Below are 15982 nucleotides of genomic sequence, written 5' to 3' on the forward strand. Positions count from 1 at the left end.
ACCAAGAACTAGGTTACCTCCAGCTATTCCTGCGTGCCTTATTGGAGCAGCGGACCTATGTTGGCAACAGGTTTCTAGGAATGTCCCTTGGGAAAAGGAAGAGCAAAAAGCAAGTATTTCCATCTTTTATATACCCATACCTTCTTTCCTCCCTTTAAAAAATGGTACCATGTTAATTTAGCATTTGAGGGAAGGGGAAAAAGCTTTGTTTTGTTTTCCTTCAAATTCGCGTTCTGATATGTTGCTTTGCGACAACATGGTGTCAGCCTGCATCAGTCACATCACATCACATTAAGTTTCATGAGACGGTGTGCTTGAACGCAGAGTCCAAGAAAAAGCATATCAAAGTGAAAAGGTTCTGAAATTCTGAAGGGTTTTTGTTGTTGCTGCTAACAGATCTCCAAATGACCATTATCAAGTTGGCACACCTCAGAGAGATTTTCTTTTTTCATTCACGAGTTCGTTTCTATGGACTGAAACCCTTTTCAACTAATTTTTGCAGCGCCATACTTTTAGAACACAAAATTGCACCTAACAAACCTTAATAGGAATAATTGAGAATGAGTTACATTGAGTCTTTTCCATGCATGAATTTTGTACTTTTATGATGCTATCTTATTTTAATGATGGCTTTTTAAATTTTTAAAAAAGAAACAATATCATCTGTTTTATAGCTTTAAATTGTTTTTGGGATTGTTTGCACCAGGAGTTGTCAATGCGGTTGCCTCCAAATGTTGTTGGACTACAATTCCCATCAACCTCAGTTGCATGGCCAGTGGGCAGGGATGATAGAACTTGGAGTCCAAAACAACAGCTGGAGAGAAACTCATTGACTACCCCCAATTTACACTGTATTGGTTTGGCTATGCTGGGAGTCATTTTGAGGAGGCTTTTATCCGGGAAGCTGGAATATAATAAATACCTCAATCAATAGATTCTGTTCTCCTTTTGCAGAAATGCTCAAATTAGGACATATAACAATATTCTTCTTGTAGAAGGAAATGAAGTCCCGGCACACCAGAGCTCTGAATCATAGCCAGTACTTGTACAAGTCAAAAAGTGACCTCTTTAATAGTTGCTAATTTACTGGCAACAAGAAGCATCCATTATTCTAAGAAGACTACAGGGCAATGCACTAATAAGATAAGGTAAAGACAATCAACATTAAAAATGTTTATTTTCTTGATCAAAGTAAATTAATTCTGTCCTGCTATGAATATTTGATCAGTGTCCAAATTCCACATAAATTTCCACCATGAAATATGTCTTTGTGCTCTAAAAAGGCACATATGTAGGGGATTGTACTGGAGTGTAAAAAGGATCATTAGAATAGTCATATGGCTGAGATGAGGAATTAATTCCAAATTGTTACGGGTGTACTAATAGCAGCAAAATCATGGCTTTCTCCCAAAACAGCAAGAAATGGTAATTTCAAAGAAAAATGCCAATAGTCTATTACTCAGAATCCTTCTGCTTTTCCCACTATGATGTGTTTTATAGTTTTGAATATTTGTACAGATATTGTTTATACGCAGATGCAAAGAGGAACAAAACACAACGCACACATATTCACATTCTACAATGTGAACATTTAGATAAAGAAGCGAGGATAATCTAGAAATGAACTTTTTTTTTTAAAGAAGCTTTCTGTTAAGGCCAAAAGAGAACACATCCCTCCCCCCCCCCCTTTAAACCCAAAAGTTGAAATTAGGAATGTGAAGACACAAGTATACCCCGTTCAATTGTGTGTTTTGTTTTGTTTTGACTAATGTTATCATTATTTTGGTGGTGCTCAAAATTATTTGGCTGCTTCAGCCCAGCAGGGAAATCCAAATTCAGGGGCAATTCAACTGAAAAAAATGTTCAGAATACAAGATGGTGAGATTGTGCTGAGAAAAAGACTAAGGGCAATTTAGCCATGCTAAATTTAGGACACGGGTGGCGCTGTGGGTTAAACCACAGAGCCTAGGGCTTGCCGATCAGAAGGTCAGTGGTTGGAATCCCCGCAATGGGATGAGCTCCCATTGCTCGGTCCCTGCTCCTGCCAACCTAGCAGTTTGAAAGCACATCAGAGTGCAAGTAGATAAATAGGTACCGCTCTGGCGGGAAGGTAAACGGCGTTTCTGTGCGCTGTTCTGGATCGCCAGAAGCGGCTTAGTCATGCTGGCCACATGACCCGGAAGTGTACGCCGGCTCCCTTGGCCAATAAAGCGAGATGAGCTCTGCATCCCCAGAGTTGTCCATGGCTGAACCTAATGGTCAGGGGTCCCTTTACCTTTACCCTTTATAATATTTGTAAATATCTTTACTATAGAAAAATATTTTTCCTGGATCATTTTTAATCTGTTTGCCTGCTTCTAGTAGGGATTGACAAATCTGTCAATTTCAATTTCTAATTTCTCCCCTCTTAATCTTAAATATGTCCATTTCCACAGCAGTTTGAGATTTTATTTTTTTTAAAGAACAAGTCCTCTTGAAAATTCTGCAGCATTTTAGCACGTATTTCTCCCAATAGACATGGCTTCATATGCAATTTTGCCTAATAAACATAGTTCATTTTTTCCAAAGCAATATTCCTTTGCATCTGTTTTTGTATGTCATTCTGCATGTTATGGACAATTTATGTGCATTTTTGTGCACGTGACTTGGCTGAAGAACTGCACTGCAAAATTTGGAGAAGCGTGGGTTGTGAAGGAGAGCTGTGTTTGCAGATTGTTTTGAGAAGTGCAAATTAGCAATGTCCATCTAAAGATGAGAACTGGATTGAATTTCTACCCCATCCTGAGCTTTCAGCCCTTGGGACCTCGAGTGCATCATAATGTACACCAACTACGGCACTCATGGGCCTTTTGGATGCAATTAGAATTGTTAGAATTGACAGAGATGAGGATCCATCCCCCATCACCTGTCCTTGCTGACAGGTGGAGGAAAAGGTCTGCAGCACGGTTTGAACTATGGAAAGGTGGCATACAGATGAAATTGTGTGTGTGTGTATATTTTCTGTGAAGAATGTCCCAGGTTCTGTCCCCTGGCATATTCAGGTAGTGCTGGGTGAAGCTTTTTTCTTAGACCCTGGAGAGCAGCTGCCAGTCAGTGTAGACAGCAGTGAAGTAGATGGACTCATGATCCAACTTCTGTAAAGCACTAAGAGGCTGCTCCCATTTTCAGTTACGATGACCTGCAATTTAAGGAGCTGCAACTTTTATTTTTTATACTGAAAACCTGACTAGTGGCTATTGTGGTGCTTATGCATTTAGATTTCCCTCCTCTCTCTGCATAGTTTTCTTGGCATAGTTTTCCTATCCACAGCTAACATTCTAAAACGGTCTTTGCATCCCCCAATAGACCAGAATGGCCCTAAAGCAGCCATTCTGACCTGGAACGTAATAATATGGACAGGGGAGAAAAATGCTGAATAAATACATTTGCCCAATAGGCAATAATGGCTGTGATGAAGCCATTCTGCTTTATGAGTCTCACAATATACATTTTGAAGAGCTCCCCTATTGCTGGACCAACTGAGATGGCTCCAGCCAATGACATATCTGTAATGAAAGTTTTCGGAAACTTTCTAGATGAGAATTGGTCCGAACATAGGCAACAGAAGCAGCTGAAAAGAGCTTCTGAGTAAATAGCTCTGTTTTGCAAAGGGCAGCTGCCCCAGTTATCACAAGGACAGCTGTTTTGTCACCCTGAGTACCATTGGGCACGCGCAAGAGATGGCTGGCATGGGCTGAAATGGCCTAGATCAAAATAGCTGCTGAAATGGGTGAAAGGCAAAATGCAGTCTCGTTCGGCAGCCAGTGTGATGTAGTTAGAGTGTTGGACTAGGACCTGGGAAACCAGGGTTCAAATTCCCACTCATCCATATGAAGATGCAGAACTTGCCTCAAATTCCCCCCCCCCACACACAAAATGCAGTATTGCAAACTGAAGTATTGTTTTAAAGGTAAAGGTAAAGGGACCCCTGACCATTAGGTCCAGTCGCGGATAACTCTGGGGTTGCGGAACTCATCTCGCTTTACTGGCCGAGGGAGCCTGCGTACAGCTTCCGGGTCATGTGGCCAGCATGACTAAGCCACTTTCTGGCGAACCAGAGCAGTGCATGGAAACGCCGTTTACCTTCCCACTGGAGTGGTACCTATTTATCTACTTGCACTTTGTCGTGTTTTAGGATTAGATAAATTTAGAAATGACTACATTGAGCTAAAAATATGTATCCATGCATGTATTTTGTAATATATATGAATATTTTGTATTTTGTAATATATATGAATATGTAAATATGGATTTTCATACAATATGGGATAGAATTGATTTGTTAACGTACTAAAAATTGACACAGACTGATTCAGCCATCCCTAGACAGTTCCAGGTATACCCAAGACTTCTGGAAGGCTCAAAATGCACCACTATGCAGTTCTGTAGAAGAGAATGGTCCTAGCCAAATACATTCTATTTGGAGTTGACTCATTGAAATTAATGAACCTACATTAGTCATGCCCATCAATTTCAATGGGTGTACTTTGAGTTGCTGATGGGTCTCAAACCCTCAGTAAGTTAGGGATTTCTCCTGCTTGCGAAGGCAGGCTCTGGAGGATTGAGTGTACAAGACCAATAGTGGGTCCAATGAATAATGCCATTTCTGCACATGCTGTTGAGGGAAGTTAGGGGCAGGTGGAGCTCATTAACCTGGGAAAGTAGTCCATCTAGGAGAAGGAAAACTCTGATCCTAAACCTCTACTATACTCATTTATGAGAAAGCCTTTGGAAGTAAACCCTGAGAACCAATCTGTACCTGTTGACTTGTGGGACATCTTCCAGAGAAGAAAAGGTTAAGGAGCCCTTCCACAAATCCAGAGTGGAGTCCCTAAGACAGTTGGATTGTACCTTGTGCGCCTCCTTCCAGTAACTCCTGCAGCTAAGATGGCACCAAAAATATTTCTCTGCTTTCCTTGGGACCACCTCAGCGAGGCCGAGAGGGGATATTGTTGTCTAGGCAGACCAGGACCTCCATACACATTGCCCTGACTTGCTCTCCATGGAGGTCCCTTTGGTGCTGCTAATGCAGTGGTTGGACTTCAACCCCAGTGTTTGTTATTGGCAGATGCCAACAAACACAGGAATTAGGGGGATTTTTCTACCTTCCTCTTTTAGTCATTCATCAATTGCTCTCCATCCACTTTGGATATGGAGGCAAATGTGCCTTCTCGTTAAATTACACCATACATATGCAGCACACTCTGCACAGTAGCGACTCCGGAAATGGTGTGCTCAATTTTCACATCTAAAGAGCAATGCAAGAGGTATATGGGGCCTTACCTGTGCTGTGTTTTTCTTCAAACATCTGGCATGTAATATATGACAATGATGTCTCAAACTCTCCTGTAGGTCCAGCATCAGCACAAGACATTCTGGGGCAGCTTCAGTGCCCCATTGGTGCTGATGCCTCTCATGAGCCCCTGTGCTCGGTGGATGGGTCTGGGAAACCACTATTTACAATTCCCCACAATGCCTCAGGGTTTCCAATTATGGGGAATTTACATGGTGGCATTTTCTTGTGGCATTGTGGATGAGTAAAATGGTGGCCCTCCAAGTTCTATACTGCAAGGCAATGTGAGACATTCAAAATGGCAGCTTACATGCTGGCTGGTCTCCTCCATTTTGGAGGCAATCCAAGTGGCATGAAGATGATGGGGTTTGCCTGTCCTAATCCCCTTTGGTCTGTAGGACAAATAGCACAGTTATGAATCCTGTCCCAAGTTTTTGGAAAGAGAAAAACTATTTGTTTCAATCTTTTTTCAAGAGAAAAGACTCCTTCCACATATCTTATTAACTTTGTTGCCTCCCACAGTTTGTAAAGACAAATGCAATGGCATAAGAAAAACAGAATAAAGACTTTTGAAAATGCAGCTAATATAAAGTGGTTGAGGGCAGAAGCTAGCAAACTCATATAAAGAAAATGACTGCTAATATACAGATATTTCATCATCTTCCTGCATATTATATATACTTTTAAGACATTAATCAAATGACTCACCAAACCTTAGAGGAAATATCACTAATTTTAAAGTATTTTTTCCTTTAAAGCCAGTGAAATATATCTGTTGATGAGTCATCGATATATATATATGTGAATTATTGTTGCATGAGGCAATGGTAAAAAGACAGAAGGGTTTTCAAGACAAGTAATCAAAACTTCAGAAGTAACTAGATATAATTACGTCTGTGACAAATGTAGATTGCATAATACCTGGACAGCCGAAGATGTAATATTCTTGGAACTTAACTCCAGCACTTTGGGGGGGGGGGAGAGAAAAGTTGTGCAGATATGGCAGAAAGGTTAGTCTCATGCAGAAGACCACCTGGTTAAATGGAAATTATGTGTGGTGGTGGTAAAACATTTTGAGCACTTATAGAACACAGCTGTAAGCAGCACAGGTACAAACTACAGTTAATTGTCTGCGCCTGCCATTGGCTCTGGCGCCTCCTACTGTTGGCCTCCCTGCTTTCTGCTCTACCAATCCCAGTGGGTACCAGCCATCATTGTTGTTTTACAAAAGAAGTCATAATGCATGTAGAAGTTCTTCCTCGGTCAATACATCTGAGCAATTTTAAGTTAAGTGAAAAAGAGCTTTGCTAAGCCTGGTGAAATTTGTCAGATGGGTATTACACAACCCAACAATATGACCCAATTCTATGCAGATCTCCATGTAGCAAGAATGCTGAACACCTGCATTTTACAGGGGTTAAGTATTGCCTGCCTAAATATCTTAGTTCAACTAGATTCTTATATTATTCTCTGCTTCTTTGGTGTCACTTAAAATAAATAAGCTTTTGCTTTTTAATCTGAGATGCTGCTTTGTTATGAAAGTTGAATAATTTAGCTGGTATTTTGTCACATTATAACTTGTCTTACCACCCAAGATGCCATAACCTGTAGTGACAGTTTAGTAAGGTGCCTCAAAAACTCCTTGCTAGTGATTTATAAATGGCAGCGTTACACATTATCTAGGTATTATTCACTAACTTTAACAAGAAGAAAAAAACAGCGCTTTTTCCTAAAAGAGTTTTTTTGTTTTGCTTGAAGCCCATCCAGAGATGTGCATTGGCAAAACTCTCCAATTTAGAAATGCGGCTTCATTACTTTGTATCTAAACAAATTCTTGCTGTATTTTAATTAGTACACGTGCGGGCAAGATGTATGATGCCATTTTTGGCGGAAGATGAATTGCAGTGGAATGGAAACAGTGCAGCATGTGATGAATACAGGGCAGAATGAATATGGTGCCTTCTCACATCCCTAGTTGGGGACTGGTGGGGGGGAAAGGAATTTTACATTTTGTACATTTATGTACAACTGTAAACTGCTCTGGTGTCTTTTTTATGAATTGCAGTAAACAAATAGTTTTTATAAATAAATATATAAATAGAATGAAAAGTGTCTCCCTTTGGTTTTACTTCTGGATGTGGTCCAGAATGTATGGCCAGGGAATGACAGATGCCTGCAACCAGATGTAATGAAGCATGGTAACGTTTCTGTCTAATCCACTTATCTCACCGCTGCCACATAAACCAAAACAAATGGGCAATGTGGAGGCAGAGCATAGCTATAATGACTAGTGGCCACTGATAGCCCTCTACTCCATGAATGTGTGTCCAATCCTCTTTTAAAATCACCTAGGTTGGTGGCCATCGATGTGTCCTGTGGGAGTGAGTTCCATAGTTTAACAGTGTGCTCTGCGTGAAGGAGGAGGGCTTCTTTTTCTCTGTCCTGAATCTCCATGAGTTCTGAAGGAGAAAAGCTTTTCTCCATCCACTCTCTCCATGCCATGCATAATTTTGTAAATTTCCATAAGTTCAAAGTTCCCTCTAGTGCAATATTTTGGTTCCTACAGAGGCCAAAGAGATGCCCCTGGGAAGCACATGAAACAGTAGTCGTGCCCCATTGCTCCCCAGCAACTGTTAGTGAGAAGCACACAGCTTCTGGAGACTCAAGGATGCACATGGCCAGCATGATAAGTAGCCACTGGCGGACTGTTTTCCTCAGTGAATTTGTCTCAAACCCCTTTAGAGCCATCTAAACGCATGCTCATGACCACACCTTTTGTGGTGGGGAACGCCGTAAATTAAGCTTTTAAAATTGGAGCAATGGCGGTCCTAATTAAAGAGCTGCGAAACGGAAGAAACAGATAGAGACCATAAATATCATTTTTAAGTATTAGAACAATAACATTAAGACTAGCTATCAATACAGAATAAATGGTTGTTGTCCGATAGTATTCAGTTCAATGGGAGTTTAGCCATTGATTTGAAGAGGCCGCAGAATATCGTAACGCAGGATTTATTTGCGTTGGAAAAGAACGTGGACAGAGGTTTAGCAGCTCGGGAGCATGATCCTTAGCATTTTAGACTGCGGCCGTGATCCTTGGCCAGCCAGTGGCGAGGCTCCCTCCTGCTGCTGGCAAAGTTTGGTGGCGTGGTTGCCTTCTGCCATCTCCTTGCCCCAGAATTTCTGGAGGCCATTTTTGTGCAGCGCTTAAAAAAGCAGAACAGGAGGCTGTCTTCTGCAGAGTCAGGCCCACGGTCCATCTAGCAGCAGCTCTCTTGGGTTTCAGAAAGGGAGTTTTTCCCTGCCTGACCAGTGAACCTGGGACCTTCTGCACAGAAGCAGGTGCCCTGCTACTGAGCTACTCATTTCAAGAGGACGCATGGTTCTACATTCTCCAGATTGCATCAAGCAGCATCAAATGAAAAATATGTCCTTTGCGTCTCTGTTTTGCGGAGCGCTCGGAAAATAAATAAAAAAGCCTCCCCTTATTTTGTTATGCCAGAGGGAGTCTAATGAAAGTGAACATGGCACAGCTTCCTGGAAAGGACGAACCTGCCTCCCTTTAAACATGTAAGGCCACCACCTCTTGAACCCTCCCTCCTTTCATCCCTTGTAAGGCAAGAGAGATGATAAGAAGTCATGTGGGCTTTCTCCCCCTGCCAGCAGCTCCAACAGCTGTGAAGCCCTCTTTCAGCACAATTCATAAAAAAAAGAAAAGAAGACGACGTGTTGGATTTTTTTTTTTTTTTTTGCCCGTGGCGGAACGGCGTACAATTTCTGGCCCTTCAGGCTAAAACAATAAAATGCAAAGAGGAAAATGTGAGAGGGGGGTTTCTTCCTCCTCCTCCCCCCCCCACTCCTTTAAACTTCCCACAACAACCTCAGCAAAACCACATGACTTGTCTTGTACTATCTCCCTCGTGTTTTCAGTGCTACTTTGGCAGGAAATCAGAATTACTGTTATATAAATTCCATCTGATGCCAGCGCTACCATCTGTGAGTAAAACTGTTTCACCTACGTCTGCCGGCAAAGCCACTCTCTTAGAGACGAGGGAGAAAGCCGGGGGAGGGAGGGAGGGAGAGAGGGAGGGGGGAATTTTGATTAATTTGCAGAATGCTTGTGATTTGCTCATATATTATTATAACTGCTCATCACCACATGACAAATTCCCAGCACTCTGCACAGGATCCCGTTCGGTTTCAGCAGTTCCTTTGTATCGGCACCTGACAGACTGCGGAGCCTCTAATGACTTTCAGATGCTTACAAACAGTAATTCTATCTTCAGAATAAGAAAGGGGGGGAGGATCAGTGGAAAGAAGAAAGGGGAAAAAAGAGTTGAGTTAGTTTGTCTCATTTCCTTCCTCTATATCAGTGCAATTTAACTCTCAAGGGCAGTGTTGATCTCCAAATCATAACAATTCAATTAATAATAATAATAATAATAATAAACAATAGCAGAAAATGTTAAATGATAATAATAGTAATAACAATAATAATTAATTAATGCCCAGCGCATCAAAATAAGATAAATGATTACTCAGGAATCTGGCCACCTAAAAAAGCCATTTGCTGGGACAATTTTTCAAAGCTCCCTAATTTTATTTATTTGCCCCGTTTGGATATTCCTGATAACCTTCATGCATTTCTAGTGAACACATCTGCTTTTTAACTGCAGATGATTCTGCCCCCCTCCCTTTCAAGCTATGATTATGCTTTCTGAACCACTGTCTGTGTGCTTGATTGCCTGTTTTAGATTAGAGATTTTAGCAAGGAAACAAAGACTTCAGAATGCACATCAGTCGTACATATGAGAAACCACAGAAGGAATAAGCAGTAAAATGTGATGCACCATCTGTCCGCAAACAATAACCTGCATGTTCTGAAGGCTTACAAATTATTTAGTGCACAACCTTGCCGAATTATTGGCCCCTTAAATAGAGCAATAGGCTGGGAGTGAGAACCTCTTTGATGCTCCCCCCCCCCCGGCCTGTGTATTTGGCTTTTGTTTGCCCCCACCTCCAAACGCCAAACTCGTCCTCAATTGATTGCTAACAGTGGAGGTATTTCCCAATGACGATTGGAGCAGGTTGATTTTCATTAACTAGGTCTCTGTAGGATTTTGTGGCACGGATTTGAACAGTGGGGTATATATTGCTTCTCTAGCCATAGTCTGCTTCAAATATCATGTTAATCAAAAGATGGCCTCAAATAGCAGCCACTTGAGAGGTAGACTTCCAAGGGCCAAATTCTGCCTCAAACAGGGATAAGCTATCGATTTCAACTTCAAACCCTAAAGAAGGACTTCTTAGAGATATTTGGAAGTTACAGGCTATGCTCTTTTTAAAGACAATAAAACCTATTGTAGCTTACACTATATAAAATTGTTTAAAAATGAAAAGATTTTTTAAAAAAACAGTTTACAGAAACTCTGTAAATTGGCATTTTTTAATTTTAATTTTATACTGCCTTAAATTTCAGGTTCTTCACCCCATCTAGTTGGCCTCTGTTTCGGAACTTTACAGTAACCTTCAGTATTTCCCCCTCAGATATGGATGCATCCATATGTCTAATAGCATGCTTTTATTTATTTTTTATTACTTTTTGCATATATCCTGAAGTAAAGAGAAGGTTTCTTGGTGACTAGAATCTCAGTATCTATGGCACTTTTGAGACAAATCTGCCACTGCATTGGCAAATTAATTTATCAGTAATTATAAAAGCAGACAAATGTGTAAGGCAAATTTCTGAAAAGTGGGACCAGGACTTTACTTTACCAAGCATATACTGCTTTAAATTTTCCCCCTTGTGTGAAGATAAAGAATATAAGAAGAGTCCAGCTGGGTAATGCAAAAGGCCTACCAAGTTCAGCCTTGTCCTGCTTCTCACACTGGCCAACCAGATGCCTTCAAGAATCTCGCAAGTAGGGAGTAAAAACCACAGCCCTTTTCTACTCTTGCACAAGAAACATTAGAATCTTTCCACCCAGGGGTGCCAACTTAGATAAAATATTGAGGGGGGCAGGTAAGCCCTGCTCCACATAATCAATCACATGATACAGCAGACGCCATTTGAATGGCAATGCCCATCAACTTTTTGAGGGGCAACTCTTCAAATAGTTTGGGGGGGGCGAAGGGACCTTGATCCCTAGGAGTTGGCTCCTATGTCTCGTTTGCTTGTCATTACCCAGGCTGTAGTTGTCACAAACAACTAAATAAATCTGAACTCACTTTTCTCCCTGTTCTTCCCTGACAATGGCAATACTTCTATTTACACTGGACATCCCCTTCAACCAGTTGACTGTGCAGGATCATTCATGAAAGATTCTGAGTTCCATGGAATGGAAGATATGCCTTGCATTGCAACACTGAGCCTCCTCAACCGCTCCAGGACTCAATATTATCAACGGAAAGAGAAGCCTTAGAGAGATGCTTGAGCCTACGTATATTTTGAGCCAATAAACCACATTACAGATGCCACAGTTAAGCCATGTGCCTATTATGCCTCGTTACTGTTTCCTTTTGCTTTAACCTCTAGAATGTCAAAGACAACCCCTTCCACACTGTGCAGAAAGTGGAACGAAAACAGACCTGATCAGGGAGACAGGAAAATCTTTCAAAATAGCACCTTGTTTAGGATCAAACCACCTCACAAAGCAGGAAACTCAGCTTCAACTTGTACACTGCACTTCCTTTGCAGAAAACTTCTGTGCAGCTTAAAATGTTGCTTCCTGCTTTTCAAGTACTACTTGACTGCAGTCTTGTATTTTGGGCCTTCCAGATTAAATTCAAGGTTGTTGACTTAATCTCACGGAAACGAGAATTCACGCCAAGTCCGCCCAAAGTGAAATATCGAAGCAAACTGAAAGTAGGGGAATCCTGATTTTTTATTCTTGAAATTAAAAGTGTTATAGTAAGACTAGAAATATTTCTCAGTAGGGAAAAGGGGATGGTCTCTATATGCTTGTCTAAAACAACAATTTTGGGGGATGTTGAGATAAACAAAAAGAAATCTGTTGAATTAATACAATTTCCCAAGGATTCCTTGTTTGTGAAAGCAGACAGGATATGAGTCCTGCTCAGCAGGGAGACATCCCCTTCCCTGACCTAGAAATGGGTGAAAATTTTAGTTTGGTTTATGTGAGTCTATCTAACTCACACTTCCAGAAACAATTAAACCAAAACACACAGCTACCCTTCAGAATTTTTACTTCTCCAAATTTTGAGATGCAGTTTTCTGACCAACGATGTTCCTAAAAATGCATATATTGGTGAAAATAACTTTTAAAATGGGGGATTAGGGAAAATGTGTATCTATTAGGCAATGCTGCATACAAAATTGTGTACGTCAGGAGAAACGGGCAGTAAAAGAATTACAATTTTTTGTTAGAACTTACAAAAAACTAATTTGGATATATGGGAAATGGAGAGACATCTAAATTTTCAGATTTGCCCATCTGAGTCCACCTGTTCTTACTCAGAGCCAAAGTCACACACTGGTAGCCACATCAGTGTTTGTTTGTTTTTTTAAAAAAAAAAACAATTCCTAAGCACAGGGTGCGAATTCTGATTAGTATTATAGCTAGTGAGGTTTAAGTGTCCCCTTTCTAGCTGTGATTGCAATAAAAAAAGTCTCTTCTGCACTGTAATTACCAATAGAGAAACGCTCTCACTGAAGCCCGTGGGAGTTCTTCCCACACGAATGGCAGTGCAGGGATGGTTTCAGTTTGGGACCACAGCTTGGGAGGGAAAGTTAAAGCTCCCCCAATCCATGCACGGTGATCCTGACATAAATTATTCTCATGCTAACATTTGAGAAACAAATAAAGAAATCCCCTGGCAAGGCAGATAGCCATGCAATTAGCGTAACATGTAGTTAGGCTCTTAGATACAACCCACCAGCCTCATTAGTATAGGTGCTTTCTTTCAAGTACCTTGCTGTATCATCAAATCCGACCACTAGCTTGGTTTTAAAAAAGACCACAGAGAAAGAAGTCAGAGGTAATTGGGCTCAATTAATTTCAACATAAGTCTCTGAAGCCGTTCTGAACCCCCCCCCACCCCACCCCCAAAAAGAGAGAGAGAAGATATAATAATGAAGTGGAAACGTGCCACTCCAACGTAGTGTGAAGGTCACATTTAAAATAATAATAAAATACGTGTGAAAGCCACACTGCAAGAATGTCTCTGCCAAAATGTTTGTGCCTCCACCATCTATACAAGCGATATAGCTGTCTCATCTTGTAGGGGCTAGATAAGAGCTGCCTAAACAGCAGTCCTACAGAATCTTGCCCAGTGTTTTCCAACAATCCAAACTTGAATAACAGTGGCAAATTCCGTCTTTGGAAGCAGCCATAGTTTCTATGATTAGTCGGCGTTTACCTTCACATAATTTTATACGCAAGTTTGTAGTGAAGTTTAATTAACTTAGGACCCATCTGCACTATCCATTTCAAGCACTATGATGCCACTTTGTTTTCCCCCAAAGAATCCTGGGAAATGTAGTTTGTTAAGGATGCTTACAGTTAGGAGACTTTGGGCTCTCAAATTTTAACAGTGCCCCGTGCAACGCTAAAATTTGGTGCACCCCCCTCCCACCTCTTGCTCTCGGTTCTACAGCATTGTAGTGGCGCCCCCTGCAGCACAGCACCCAGTGTGACTGCACCAGTCACGCTACTCTGAAACTGCCCCTGAGAGACTCTTATCCCCCTCACAGAACTACGATTCCCAAAGTGCTTTAAACCTCAATACCTTTTCCCAACAGACTCTTTTTGCCGGACCTGTGCTGTGGGACTGGATGCCTAGCATTGGACTACTTGAAGATCCTGGAAGGAACATAAGACGATAAGAAAAGCTTTCTGGGTCAGGCCAATGGCCCATCTAGCACAGCACCCTGTTCTCCCAGGGGCCACCTGGGTGCCTGTGGGAAACCTACAATCAGGGCTCCAGCACAAGAGCCCTCTCCCCTCCTCCACTTTCCATTATGCTGACTTTATTCTGCCCGCATGCCCTATGACAAAATTTATGCAATTCCATTAACTTCAGTTAAGGATGTATGAAGTAGCAAATACAGATGTGTTATCTGAAGAAGTGTGCATGCACACGAAAGCTCATACCAAGTACTAACTTAGTTGGTCTTTAAGGTGCTACTGGAAGGGAAAAAAAATATTTTGACTATGGCAGACCAACACGGCTACCTATCTGTAACTGAAGTAGCAAAGAGCAACTTTTGAAAACAGTAGGAAATATTGGCAAGAAATATTGCACTCCCCGCCCACTTTTGCACGGTGAATTTTATCTCACCCAGTTTGTATTTCTAGCATCCAGGTGTTTTTCTTCATGCAAAGCTGTTTCTGATAGTCTTTCAATGTTGAAAGTGCAAAGGAAACGACCCTTCTGGATCAGACCAAGTTCTGACTGGTCCAGCACGATCTGTTTTCTACTGCAGTCAGCAGCTCTGGGAGCTTACTGGCAGGACCCTGAAGAATAAAGATGGCCTTCTGCTGTGGCTTATAGCACATGGTAGTCAGAGATACACTGCTTTGGGACATGGAGGCTTTGACAATCCTGGAAGCATTTGCCGGCAAATCTAATTGATTTCAGCAGGAGTTTTTCAGGTGTGTAGCCAAATGCAGGATTATAGCCAGCAAGGAAGGCAACTATTTCATTTGTTTTCTAACAAATAGCAAATGTAAATGACAGCAGTTTGTTTCAGGCCTTATGTAGGTGGGTTTATTGAATGGATTATTAGTGAGGAATAATGGTCCAGAAGTTGCTATAAAGGAACTGAGATCCTTTGCAGAGGCGTAGGTTGCTGCTGCGGTTGTTTTTAATCCTCTGTGTATCCCACAACAGCTTTTAGCTGCATCAATGCCTTTTTAAAACAAAAACAAAAAAACAGTAGTTTGATTTGTTTATGAACTAGTGCATCCTTATTTCCATGAGATACAGACATTGACAGCAAATAGACCTTTTCTAATTGAACTGATAGGCTGAAAGTGAACATGTCCTTGAATCTACACTGAAAGATAGACAGCGATTATTTATAATAGGGGATGCACCAACTGCAATACCATTTGTACAGCAAGGACTTTATCATAAGTCTCGTGTTTAGGCAAATAGTGCCAAATAAGATAAATTCTGTATGCAGGTCCCCCTCTTTTTTCTTTTGCATTGTCAGATGTACGGAGAAAAAGATGCTTTGTTGATGGCATACCCTGTAAAGTGTCCTAAGAGGGAGGGTTAAGATAACATTGTTGTTGTTGTTGTCTCTGCCACTAATACATCAAAGTTTCCACATACTGACCGTCTTCGTCCCTGGCTGTGTACATCAGGAAGCTTTTAATTTATATCTCTGACTAATTTCATTCAAAACGCTTTCAGACATAGGTTTCCATAGCTTTACAAGAGAACTGCTGGGTTTGCAAAACAGCACGGGTGCGTGTGCATTAATAAACGGCCTGTGTGTTTAATCAGAGTTGAATCCTTTCTTTTAAATCTCTCTCTCTCTCTCTCTCTCTCTCTCACACACACACACACACACACACACACAACGTCTCCTCGAGTCCCCCCCCCCTTCCGATATTAGAGCTCAGCTATCTCCTTGCTGAAGGACCTATTTGTCTACTTTAAGTGAAATCACTCAATTCTCAA

The 15982-nt window shown here is 41.3% G+C and overlaps 1 protein-coding gene across 5 annotated transcripts in view; it reads right to left on the reverse strand.

Annotated features, from left to right (window-relative positions):
• ZNF536 (zinc finger protein 536) overlaps positions 1–15982 on the reverse strand; it is a 450709-nt gene that overhangs the window by 10386 nt on the left and 424341 nt on the right. The window contains exon 5 of one of the 5 annotated variants that reach the window (XM_083513505.1): positions 5663–5724. The exons of the other annotated variants lie outside the window; for them this stretch is intronic. The gene's annotated coding sequence lies outside the window, so the exon portion shown is untranslated. Of the gene's footprint in view, positions 1–5662; positions 5725–15982 lie in introns of those variants that run through there. 5 annotated transcript variants of the gene reach the window in all.

The sequence above is a fragment of the Podarcis liolepis genome (genome assembly GCF_965112155.1).
Source record: "Podarcis liolepis genome assembly, chromosome: 7".
Lineage (NCBI taxonomy): Eukaryota > Metazoa > Chordata > Lepidosauria > Squamata > Lacertidae > Podarcis > Podarcis liolepis.